At 39.9% G+C, this 13,326-nt stretch overlaps 1 protein-coding gene across 1 annotated transcript in view; it reads right to left on the bottom strand.

Moving 5' to 3' along the window:
• The window catches only part of GNGT1 (G protein subunit gamma transducin 1), a 130,873-nt gene that overhangs the window by 49,240 nt on the left and 68,307 nt on the right, over positions 1-13,326 (bottom strand). The window contains exon 5 of the mRNA XM_064575261.1: positions 4,922-5,060. The gene's annotated coding sequence lies outside the window, so the exon portion shown is untranslated. The remainder of the gene's footprint in view (positions 1-4,921; positions 5,061-13,326) is intronic.

Below are 13,326 nucleotides of genomic sequence, written 5' to 3' on the forward strand. Positions count from 1 at the left end.
GTGATTTATAGTACTTTCTTTCTCTTTGGTGTAAATATTCCCACCACACTTGATTTCAAGCTACCGATGTGACATCACTGAACACAGAGTGGTGAAAATATACATACATTTGGCTCTCATGAGCTGGTATAAGCTAGCGCTGGCGTACCACTGGCTATATTGATGATAAATATTCTTTTAAAAGAAATAGAAGTTTGGGGCACCTGGGTGGCTCAGTCAGTTAAGCATCCAGCTCTTGATTTCAGTTCAGTTCAAGATCTCAGGGTCATGAGATCGAGCCCCGAATGGGCTCCACACTGCAGGTGGAGCCTGCTTAAGATTCTCTCTCTCCTACTCCCTCTGCCCCTCCTCCCTCTCTCAAAAAAAAAAGGATAAAGTTATTTGTTTTCTAAATGAGAATCTCTCACTTAAATTTTAATGGAGAAAAAAATTAGGCAATATGGAGTAAAGTTGATAAATTAACTTGAGAATAATATTTTTCAATGACAGTGGACTCTTACAAGATCATTTGTGCATTTTGCATATGTCAACCTTTTTTTCAATCTGTATGAGTAAATTCATGCTACATTTATTGACCTTCCATCTTCTGATAGTTCAAATACTGTATGTGAATCATATACAAAGAGGGTAGGTGATTATTGTTATTCTTCATGCTCTTCCCTGCAGTTAGATGTTCAAACAGTGTGTGAGGATCATTCTGTATATATATATATATTTTTTTAAAGATTTTATTTATTTATTTGACAGAGAGACACAGTGAGAGAGGGAACACAAGCAGGGGGAACAGCAGAGGGAGAAGCAGGTTCCCCACTGAGCAGGGAGCCCGATGTGGGGCTCGATCCCAGGACCCTGGGATCATGACCTGAGCTGAAGGCAGACGCTTAACGACTGAGCCACCCAGGCACCCCCATTCTGTATATTTTATAAAGCTTTTCTCTCTTTAGAAATGTATTGGCTTCTAGGGACGCCTGGGTGGCTCAGTCAGTTAAGTGCCTGACTCTTGGTTTCGACTCAGGTCATGATCTCAGGGTCTTGAGATCGAACCCTGTGTCACTCCTCACTCAGTGTGAAGTCTGCTTCAGATTCTCTCTTCCTCTCCCTCTGCCCCTCCCGCTTGTGCTCTCTGTCTCAAATAAATAAACAAATCTTAAAAAAAAAAAAAGTATATTGGCTTCTAAAGTTTATTTTGGCTGAGGAGTTCAACTGACTGGGTTTCACCTCCTTGTGCTTTTTAGAGGAATTTTTCCCAAGTCTCTGAAGGACTACCATATAAACTGAACAGATTTGCAAAGTGCCAAGACCAGGTCTTAAAATAATCTTTCCTTACTCTTCAAAATGAACAGAAAGATAGAAATACACAATATGTTTTTCACAAAAATATTATCCACACACTACAGATAAGATTCTAAAATTCACAAATATAACCACATTATCTATTATAAATGTAAGTATTCTACAAAGCCTCTATGATGTTTATAAAGAAAAATGAATGTTTAATGTTTTCTTTTTACTAGTTAAGTCAACTTTGCTAACTTCAACAAGGGTCTACATTACTGGATTTTTTCAAAGATCCACAATCATGGTGTGATTCACATGAAAGCAGGCAGCTGAATCTGACTTCCCCAGTACTTATAGCTGCTCTCATGACTACAGTGAATTTGGAAATGAGCAAAAAAACCCCAGCATAACTAAAAAAAGAAAAAAGGCTAGTAAAATAGATTTTAATACACAGCAAAAAACTTTGTTAGGTCATCAATTTATATTTTAAAAAAGATATTTATAATTATTCCTATCTCCTCAACTTTATCTTATTAATGAATAGTCCTAGAAACTGCTAATTAAGCTTTCTGCATTATTTAATAATCCACTGGCCTTAAACATATATTCTTTACTTTCAAGGAAACTGGAGCATAAGTGTTATGTGAGATAACCTGTATGCAGAAAAGTTATTGGAATGAAATGCTTTAGTCTGCTTATAGACAGATTTAATGCTCAGTGTTTTTAAAGTCTCCTTTTAAAGTATTTTAATTTCTGGGGCGCCTGGGTGGCTCAGTCAGTTAAGCATCCGATTCTTTTTTTTTTTTTTTTTTTAAGATTTTATTTATTTATCTGAGAGAGAGAATGGGAGACAGAGAGCATGAGAGGGGAAGGGTCAGAGGGAGAAGCAGACTCCTCGCTGAGCAGGGAGCCCGATGTGGGACTCGATCCCGGGACTCCAGAATCATGACCTGAGCCGAAGGCAGACGCTTAACCAACTGAGCCACCCAGGCACCCCTGTTATAGAGATTTTTGTTAAAGATATCCATACTATCAGATTAAAATTCCTTCAAAAATTAATGGATTATCTTCTAGGTTATTGCTTGAAAGACAAGAAAATTTCTGAATGGTAGATACTAGTCTGCTCCCTCAGATTCTCTTTACTTTGTCTGCATTTACTTCTCATGACTAAGTAATTTAAAGTTAATTTTAAGCTATTTCTAAAATAGTTTCCAGAATTCATACGGAGAGGTTTTTAAGTGAGATCAGTGGGGATAGAGAACATTCTTTTTATTGATTATACACAGTTACATCTTCAAAACTGCCACAAAATTACCTCTTTTGGAAGGCTCAGCAGAAATAGCACCAAGGACATGGCATATTTACAACTCTAGCAGAAAACTAGAAAAGCATGAAAATTATCTTTGCACTCCCAACCAGAGTCACATGGAACGAGTGGCAATGCCAGGTTTCTTACTGTGAACTTCAACGGGTGAGATTAGACAAATGCTTAATGCAAAACTGTTTAATGCAAAGTTTAATTCATCTGCTTCTGTACACGTAACATATCTGAATCTACCTGTTGGGCATGGTTAGCCAACTGCCTTCAGGGTAGCCACTCAGAATTCTCTTTCCAAGCTTTTCAAACTTCAATTTATGTTTTAAAAAATGTAAACTACAAAACCATTTCAAAAAAAACACCATTCTATGAAAGACCTAAATATGAGACAGGAATCCATCAAAATCCTAGAGGAGAACAGAGGCAGCAACCTCTTCTACCTCAGCCGCAGCAACTTCTTCCTAGAAACATCGCCAAAGGCAAGGGAAGCAAGGGCAAAAATGAACTATTGGGACTTCATCAAGATAAAAAGCTTTTGCACAGCAAAGGAAACAGTCAACAAAACCAAAAGACAACCGACAGAATGGGAGAAGATATTTGCAAATGATGTATCAGATAAAGAGCTAGTATCCAAAATCTATAAAGAATTTATCAAACTCAACACCTAAAGAACAAATAATCCAATCAAGAAATGGCAGAAGACATGAACAAACATTTTTCAAAGAAGACATCCAAATGGCCAACAGACACATGAAAAGATGCGTAACATCACTCATCATCAGGGAAATCCAAATCAAAACCTCAATGAGATACCACCTCACACCAGTCAGAATGGCTAAAATTAACCAGTCAGAAAATGATAGATGTTGGTGAGGATGCGGAGAAAGGGGAACCCTCCTACACTGTTGGTGGGAATGCAAATTGGTGCAACCACTCTGGAAAACAGTATGGAGGTTCCTCAAAAAGTTGAAAATAGAGCTACCCTATGACCCAACAACTGCACTACTGGGTATTTACCCCAAAGATACAAATGTAGTGATCCGAAGGGGTACGTGCACCCCAATGTTTACAGCAGCAATGTCCACAATAGGCAAACTATGGAAAGAGCCAAGATGTCCATCAACAGATGAATGGATAAAGAAGATGTGGTACACACACACACACACACACACACACACACACACACACACTGGAATATTATGCAGCCATCAAAAAAGAAAAAAAAACCACGGAATCTTGCCATTTGCAACAACATGGATGGAACTAGAGGGTATTATGCTAAGCGAAATAAGTCCATCAGAGAAAGACATGTATCATATGATCTCACTGATATGAGGAATTCTTAATCTCAGGAAACAAACTGAGGGTTGCTGGAGTGGTGGGGGGTGGGAGGGATGGGGTGGCTGGGTGATGGACATTGGGGAGGGTATGTGCTATGGTGAGCACTGTGAATTGTGGAAGACTGATGAATCACAGACCTGTACCTCTGAAACAAATAATACATTATATATTAAAAAAAAAAAAGAAGAAGATGGTAGGAAGGGAAAAATGAAGAGGGGGGAAATTGGAGGGGGAGACAAACCATGAGAGACGATGGACTCTGAGAAACAAACTGAGGGTTCTAGAGGGGAGGGGGTGGGAGGATGGGTTAGCCTGGTGATGGGTATTAAGGAGGGCACATATTGCATGGAGCACTGGGTGTTATACGCAAACAAGGAATCATGGAACACTACATCAAAAACTAATTATGTAATGTATGGTGATTAACATAAAATAATAAAATAAAATTTTAAAAATGTGTGGCTTGATTAATAACATGCCAAGTTCAGTTACTAGCTGAGCTTCCTTGAATATTGGAGGCACAATACTGTTGGTCATTAAGTTCATGAGGGGCCGAAAATTGTTGTTAACTTCAAATTCTTCTCATGGCTTTCCCTTTTATCAGATGAGGGAAGACGGGTTAGAATCAGGTGCTCTGTCTACCGGGTCAAGAACAGATGCCACTGAATCAGGCACACGTAGCAGCAGAATAGAGAAAAGCCATTTCATAGTCTTCCTCCTCTACCACCATTCACATTTCCAAACATAAGAGGTTTATCAGCAACTTGGACCCAAGCTGATCCGGTAAGTAGGCATCTTATTCCAAAAAGCCTAGGTTTTTTTGAATTTTTTTTTTCTGTTTCTATTCCTAAGTAATTAGACCTGACTCTCATCCTCAGCGAAAAAGTCTGCATTTCACACAAAGTCCTCCAACAAGATGTGTGACCCACATAGTCGGCAGTGTAAGTGGGGGCTTCTCACTTACCGCACAGACAAAGGACTTACTCGGGTCAAGGCGTGGGACGTTCCACTTCCAGTGTAGGCAGGTAGGCTCACGCAGTCAGCCTGGCAATCCTGGTTGTCCACATGCTGCTGCCACGGAAGATACAGTCCTCACCTTTCCTCACATCTGTTACCTCCATCCCTATTGGAAAGGGGAATCAGAGGAAACACAAGTTTTATTTTATATCTTTCAGAGCAGGCAGTCCATTCTCCTTCAGGAAAGGCAAGCGATAAAAGCAACTTAGAAACTCAGTTCTTTGGGTCTACCACGGATTTTCAGAGCCAAACATTTCTGGTATGTTCACAGTATTATATAATTTTGAATTGAAAATGACACATTATCTAATTCCAACACACTGTTTTGTAAATGCAAGGTTCTGGCCTGTATATTTTCACTGGACAAACTGAGAAAAAACATAGGATCAACCGAGTCAAGAGTGTATGTGTGGGTGGAGGAACAATGTCAAACAGATTTATCTTGCTGATCTAGCTACTTTGTTTCTCATTATCAAATTTCTAATCATTAACTTCAGCCTTGCTGATGAAATAGCAGCAGAATTGGTAAGAAAATAAGACTGGTGTTAGGGGAACAGAAAAAAGATAAACTCATTTAAATCCCCACATCACAGGAGGACCACTGTGGTTCATTGACAACAGCACAATCACCAACTCTAAGATGTTGTAGGTCTTGAGTATATAAGAAAAAATAAAAAGCAGCAGCAACTGGGAAATCTCCAGATGGCCAAAGAGGATTGAACAAACTACTTAGAACGCAGCACAAAGAGACGACAAGTTGAAAACTGAAAGTGAAATCAAGACATGTAAAATGAGAACTCCAACGTGTCTTAATATTCCCAAGGGAAAAACTGGAGAAGAAGGAAGCGAGGCAAGTTTTGAAGAGATAATGGATGAAGATTCTCCAGACTTGAAGAAGTACGCGAGTTTTCAGATTGATACGCCACAGTACCTACAGGTACAGTACAATGGCAGCAGCGTTAAAAAGGGAAGGGGAGGGGAGGGAAGGGGGGGTGGGGGGAGAGGACGGGGAGGGGAAGGAGGAAGGGGAGGGGAAGGAGGAAGGGGAGGGGAAGGAGGAAGGGGAGGGGAAGACAGGACGAGAAACCCCACAGCTAGGCACACTGTATTAAAAGTGCAAAACACTAAAGATGAGGAAAGGCCATCTTAAATCTATTTCTTCAGTAGGAGGAAAAATGAACATAGAAGCAAGAAGAGGAACATAAGAGCAACTCTTAAAGGAAATAAGAGTACCTGATTTATCTGGTCATATTCTTGCATATGTGAACTGTTCCTTGCCTTATTCTCAGGGCTTAGAGACCAAGAAAAATGGGGGAACAATGGCTTATGAAATGAAACCACTCCAGTCTACGGAACTCCAGGATGGAGCCCAAAGCGGCACCACCGTAGGTGGGACTAATGGGAACGGGGGTCAGAGAGGAGTTGAGCTTAAATGTATGCCACAAACTCATGTAATTGTATCACGCCTGCTATTGCATGAGGAGACAGGATAGCCTCAAATGTGCTGTTCCTTTTCAAAGCCTTGTACCCACTCGTACAAGGAAAAGGGTCCTTATAGTAAACAGTAATAAACAACGTTGGAGAGTCAAATCTGGGAAAACACACAGGATTATGGTAGTTTGAGAAAACGTGTTTCACTCACTTATCACATCAGACCTTGCACCAGTTGCACTAATGCCCAGAGGAGTGGTGAACCCTCCGGCAGCGGAGGGAACAAGGCACCGCTGTGTAGGTTCCTCGCTCCCACCCCTGAGGTTGAGGGGTCAAGGAGCACAGGATTAAAACTGGCCATAATGATTGGCAAAATAAATGATCAGATCTGTAAGACTCAGAGCTGTTGTCAGCCCTGGTCTGTTCCCAGCGTCCAGGTGCTCAGGAAATATTTACTGAGTGAATGAATTAAAGTAATCTGAAACACAAAGGAAGGTATGACGTTAATAGACAACTTAAATCCCTCTGAAATATGTCATACTCTCTCAAGATAAATTTAAAAAACCAACAATCTAGCCACTGATTTTCTGTGGCATCATATTTAAAAGAGGACAGGGTTATAAACATTTTAGGTAATGTTAAACTGAGTTTACTAATTTATGACATGACCCTCAAGGGAAAGTTCTAGCATTTTCAGGCCATGCAAACATATTTTTAACTGAAAATACTTATAAAGCACCTTTCAGTTGGTTGTATATCCTTGCCATTACACAGAAAAGTGACAGAGCGAGGCTTATGTGGGGGATTCGGGTTGTTTTTACGCACCCAGCACCCCAGCACCCCCACCTATTAAGGGACATTCTCTGAGTGTTGCTTCCCACTTCAGAAGCCGAAGGGACTGGAGACACTGTCTTCCTGCCCTCCTGGGAGCCTGAGCGTAGGCTCACAATCCCGGCTTGACCAACTGGCTATTTCCAACCAGGGCTTCAAAAGACGCAGGGAGCTGAGAAACTACTAGTGACGAAAGTCAGCAGCAGCAGCTGCTCCAGCAGAGAGAGATGTCCAGTGTCCTGTGCGGGACAGTCTGGCAGAGACAGTACATCCACAGCCTCGGTGTCCGCTGGTGCCCGTGACAACCATCAGGAGGGCTCATCAGTCACAACGGGCTGTGCTTCCTGCTCTTTGCCAACCTTCAGTTGCCCATATCAGTTTTCTGTTCTTGATCCCCCAACTTCCAGAATGATTATGTGGACAACTTCCTTTTTTAAAAAATATTTTATTTATTTATTTGAGAGCAAGAAAGCGAGCATGTGAGAGAGAGAGGACGAGCGATGGAGAGGGAGAAGCAGGCTGCCCATCAAGCAGGGAGCCCGATGCGGGGCTCGATCCCAGGACCCTGGGATCATGCCCTGAGCCGAAGGCAGACGCTTAACCGACTGAGCCACCCAGGCGCCCCTAGACAACTTTCAAACAGATTCATTTTCTCTTCAAGTTAAACAAAAACATTTTCTTTTCTTTTTTTAAAAATTTTATTTATTTATTTGAGAGAGAGAGTGCACGAGTAAAGGAGGAGGGGCAGAGGGAGAAGGAGAAGCAGACTCTCCACTGAGCAGGGAGCCCGACGCGGGGCTCAATCCCAGGACCCTGGGATCATGACCTGAACTGAAGGCAGACACTTAACCGACTGAGCCACCCAGGCGCCCCAAAAAACCATTTTCTTTACATAAAACTCTGAATGATATACCTTGCCATTTGTGATGCAAATTCATGTGTTATAGTAATTTTATTTTATTATTTTATTATTTATTTATTTGAGAGAGAGAGTATGCACAAGAGAGAGAATAAGCACAGGAAGGAGCAGAGGGAGAGGGAGAAGCAGGGTCCCCGCTGAGCAGGGAACCAGACTCGGGGCTCCATCCCTGAACCCCAGGATCATGACCTGAGCTGAAGGCAGACACTTAACCAACTGAGCCACCCAGGTACCCCTTAGTAATTTTAATATCACTCAGAGAAAACACACAAAATGGGTACATGGTCCCTTAACTTACACATCTGCCACTTAAACTTGGAGAAAAAAAAATTCTATGAATTGTGAGGTGAATTAATTAATTTGTTAAGAACAAGTATTTCTAACTTGTCTTTGCATTATGTAAACTGTTATCTAAGCAGATAGCAATGCAGACCATAAGAGCCGCAGATGATTCTTTGTATTTGGCTCAAAATCTGACTATGCCGCATCATACACTTTGTCTTTCAGACAATGCATCCTTATTACAAAGACATGTTTCATTTTTAACCAGGTAACTTACCTCTCAGGAGTGTGATTTTGATGATGTTTTTAGTCTATACACTGATGTTACTTTCCTGTGACTCATAAGTAGCAGCTGATCAGGGATACATTGATGTTAATTTATCATCTGAACATCCTTCTGGGTCATACATATACATAAAACCGGCTAACTTGTATATGCTAAAGTAATTTAAAGGGCTACATCATATCATCATAGTTTTAGAGGAAGAAAACTAGATGTTATTCCAAATGGTTTCTCTTTGCTGGAGGAGAGGAAAAAAAAAAAAAAGGAATTATATACATAGAGGTATCTATTCTATTGCAGAAAATCTTCTAATTCTACATATACCCATAATTGCATTTAAATTGCCTTTCCCGCATTAGTTCAGGGATTTTGTCATGTCAACAGAAACTTAAACTTTAATAATGAAAAAAAAAGAATAAAAACATTCCCAACCTTAAGTGGCAGGAAGAGACAATAAAGAAATGTTTATTCTCGGGCGCCTGGGTGGCTCAGTTGGTTAAGCGACTGCCTTCGGCTCAGGTCATGATCCTGGAGTCCCTGGATCGAGTCCAGCATCGGGCTCCCTGCTCGGCAGGGAGCCTGCTTCTGCCTCTGACCCTCCCCCCTCTCATGTGCTCTCTCTCTCATTCTCTCTGTCTCAAATAAATAAATAAAATCTTAAAAAAAAAAAAAGAAATGTTTATTCTCCAAAGGGCCCAAATGGAAAAATATTGATCTTGATTCCTACTGGCAACACAAGGGGATTCTTGTCATTTAGAAGATTTTTTGTACCACACACTATTAAGTCTAATAGTTTATTTTCGAGGGGAGTGAACAAGGGAAGGTGCCATCCCTCAGTTGTCTTCTACAAGCCTAGATCATGTTAAATGATGACTTCTGCTGTTTGTCAAAAAAAAAGAAAAGAAAAAAGTGCCTTATTATTTGTGGATTCTCAGTCCATCTTTATGAATTTGTGATTCTGGGTACTAAAAAAGAAGGGGATATGTCACCTCCTTAATTAAAGAAGAATTAACCATTCATTGGCCCTAATACTCTATCTAAAGAACAGATGGGCTCTCTCCTTTGACTTCTCCCTGATTACCATTCAGCAGTTATTAAACTTATGTACAATTCCTAGTCATGCAACTGCCCTTATCTACTTATTTGGAACTATTTTAAGTTACTTATGTGTAACTATCTTACCATCACAATTTAAATAAATGATAACTTGCACACAGAAATAACTAGTAAAGATCTATCTAGAGAGAAGGGAATATAGCTTTTACCAAAATGTTTTGAATGCACAGATGAATGTTTTCAAGTTCAACTGTATCCAGTGAAGCTCATTATCTGGTTAAGTGACTTCTTAAAAGTTGAGAACTATGAAATATAGAAAAGACTATAACTTCTTAACACATAGGAAAAAATATTAATAATTAGTAATATTTAATGAGTAGAATATCAATATTAAAAATTCATAAGTTTATTACCACAAAAATTGCATAAAAGATATGACATTAAGAAAAATTAAAGCCACAATAAATTTGTATTTCATAAGAATTAATGTAGTTAATTTTAAATTATTATTTCTGGGATACCTGGTCAGCTCAGATTATGATCCCAGGGTCCTGGGATCGAGTCCCACATGGAGCCCCACATTGGGCTCTCTGTTCAGCAGGGAGCCTGCTTCTCCCTCTCCCTCTTCCCCTCCCCCCCGCTCATGTGCTCTCTCTTTCTCTCTTACAAATCTTGGGGTGCCCGGGTGACTCAGTCATTAAGCGTCTGCCTTTGGCTCAGGTCATGGTCCCAGGGTCCTGGGATTGAGCCCCACATCAAGCCCCACATCGAGCTCCCTGATCTTTAAAAAGTTATTATTTCTGATATGTACTTGCTTCTATTATCACAAGAAATAGCAAAATAATCATTTAAAAAAACTACTTTTGTGAAAGAGATTTTAGGGCAATGTGATCTGCTTAAAAAAGAAAATTTAAATGTGACCATTTAAAAAAATGATAAAACTAAGAAATCATCATATGAATTGAACTGCCTAAGATCGCAGAAGTAGGTGGGGCAAAGTTGAAACTAGGTCTGGTTGCAAGTGCATTTGTTCACATCACTACCTAGACTTCACCTCAGCCATGTTTGCTTCTCAATCACTTTTATCATGAGAATGTTACTGAAAGGAAATAGAGTTAATAGCAAACTTGTTTGTTTCAAGGTACTGAAAGGGACATATGGAATTTTGTTCATATTTCACTGCCAAAGCCCATCTCATGGCCACCCAAATTTTAGAAGGCAGGAAGGGAAATCTTCCTGTGTGCCTAGAAGGAAAGAAAGATATTTGGTGAGCAGCCTTAATGACTATATTATATATATATATATATATCAGCTATTCCCTTGAGCTTCGCAGGGAAAATAGTCACTTCATTATACATTCACTGAATAATGAATATTCATGTATCTGTGAAACTGCTACCAGAAGACAGAAGGGTAATGAAATTTGATATCTGAGTATACCTATCTGCTTCATGAAATATATTACTAAGCAGATTTTTAAATGGATAACATGCAAAACAAAACAAAAATACCCTAGAATTTAAAACCAGATTTTGAAATCCCATATTGATTGGAAAATGTAATTTCTTCAAAAATACATTTGTTTATTCATTAGGTAATGCTTGTTTTCCCCCTCAGTTCAGCTTTACCCAACTTAGTAATGAAGTCAGTGCAGACAAACTATGCTATAGGTATTTTTTTTCTATTTTATTGAAAAACCATCATGATTTGAGGGAAGTAACTGGAGAAAGAATGAAGTGCCCTACCTATAGAGAAGCTCTAACCATCTGAATGGGGAGTATCAAGATTGTCACTAAAAGCTCTAAATACTTTTAGGGGGAAAAAATGCTAGAAGCCAAATAAATTGCACCTTCATTGCTTAGAATGCATGTGCTATGTTAGCTCATTTAAACATTTGTTATTTTTCAGGTGCTGTGCGGCTTATACGTTTAACATCTGAGAACAATTGCCTACGCAAAGACTGATGATATTATGACAATTTTAAGAATGTAATTTACCCAAGGTCTTAAAAAGCCAACAAACTGAAGTTTTGATGGGGCAAGAAAAGTTTGAGTCCGAAATACTTAGGTTTATATTTGAGCTTTCCTATTATTAGCTGGGGGGCAAGTCATGGACTCTCTCTGGCCCCATTTCCTTTTCTCGGAACTGGGGATACTTTTATCCGTATCACAGGACTGTTGAGGGGATCATTCATTCACTCACCCAATGAGATACTTAATAAGCCTCTCCATGTGCCATGCACTTTGCTAGGCATGAGGAATACAATGAAGCACAAAGCAGAGAAGAGAGAAGCTAAATCCATAGACTCCCCAGGCAAGCCTATTTTGATAAAGAAGTAGGGTAATCAGCGAGCGTGAGAGTTCCTGAGGAGGCCACTTTAGAAGGACTTTAGAAGGTCTCCCTAAGTAAAGCTGAGATTGGGAGGATGCAGACGAGCCAAGCCAAGCAAAGAGCTCGGAGGGAAGGCCAGCTGGGCAGAGGAAATATCAAGTGCACGGGACTAGAGGCTGGCTCGGGGAGACGGCGCACGACCAGCGTCTACGCAACACTCAGGGCTTCCTCCACACCGCTCAACCCGCCCCAGCCTACTCACACTCTTGGAGTCATTCTGCTTTGCACACAAACACTTCACTGGACCTGTGCTAACGGCTGTAATGCGTTTCAATGGCAGCAAATCTAATGAGTAAAATAGCAACCAATAAGAGCCTTTGGGGAAATTCATTGTTAGTGTTAATATAATCATTTAAGCCTAAGTGCCCGAGACGTTTTCAATGAGGAGAAAAGAAAGTAATCTTGAATACAGTTACCTAGGAATATGTAATCTTGGAACAGGTCATCAATTCTAAAGCACTGAAATAAATACGAGTCTGGTACTTGCCTCTCCACAATTTAATTAGTAGGTTAATTGTCTGGATTAACTTTCCACCAAAAGAAACATTCTAACAATAATATTCCTTTTAGTCAAAATAACATTCAAGTTCAGTTACTAAATCTCAGAGCGGAGTAGCCAAGGCTGCTAAATTATCCAGTGTGAGCCCAACAAATATCTTGCTTATAAAAGTTTGCAGCTTGCTGCCCCTTGAGGTGTTTGTATATTTTCCATGTCTTGTTAACTTCACTGAAAAATTGCTTTGAGGAAAACGGACAATCACAGGCCATCCAAATAAAATCATCTTTAAGAGGTGCAATAACAAAGCTCCATCACTGTGCTCCATGCAACATTTTGATCAAGTACTCCTGTCAAGAGCTAGGCAATAGTCTCCTGATTTAACATACATAAAATTCAAATGTACGAAGACAAACATGTGTTCAAGACCAGAAATATCCCAAGTACCATCTTGGTTTACAGGTTAGAGCAGATTCTAAGTCATTGTCAAGGAAAAATGTTTCAGCACTTTCGAAGCTGAAAACTCTGTGAACAGTGGACAGATCTGTAACCCATGTTATGACCCTTTGACAAAGATCTATAGGACACCAGCCTGAAGTATCCAAGTGTTCATCATTAAATCATGACACTTTTATTAACCACAAATGATTGAGATGAGATAAAATATGAAACAAAAAGCATTG

This window comes from Mirounga angustirostris, unplaced genomic scaffold, assembly GCF_029215605.1.
Source record: "Mirounga angustirostris isolate CCGP_5_RB_7025 unplaced genomic scaffold, mMirAng1.0.hap1 SCAF_12, whole genome shotgun sequence".
NCBI lineage: Eukaryota > Metazoa > Chordata > Mammalia > Carnivora > Phocidae > Mirounga > Mirounga angustirostris.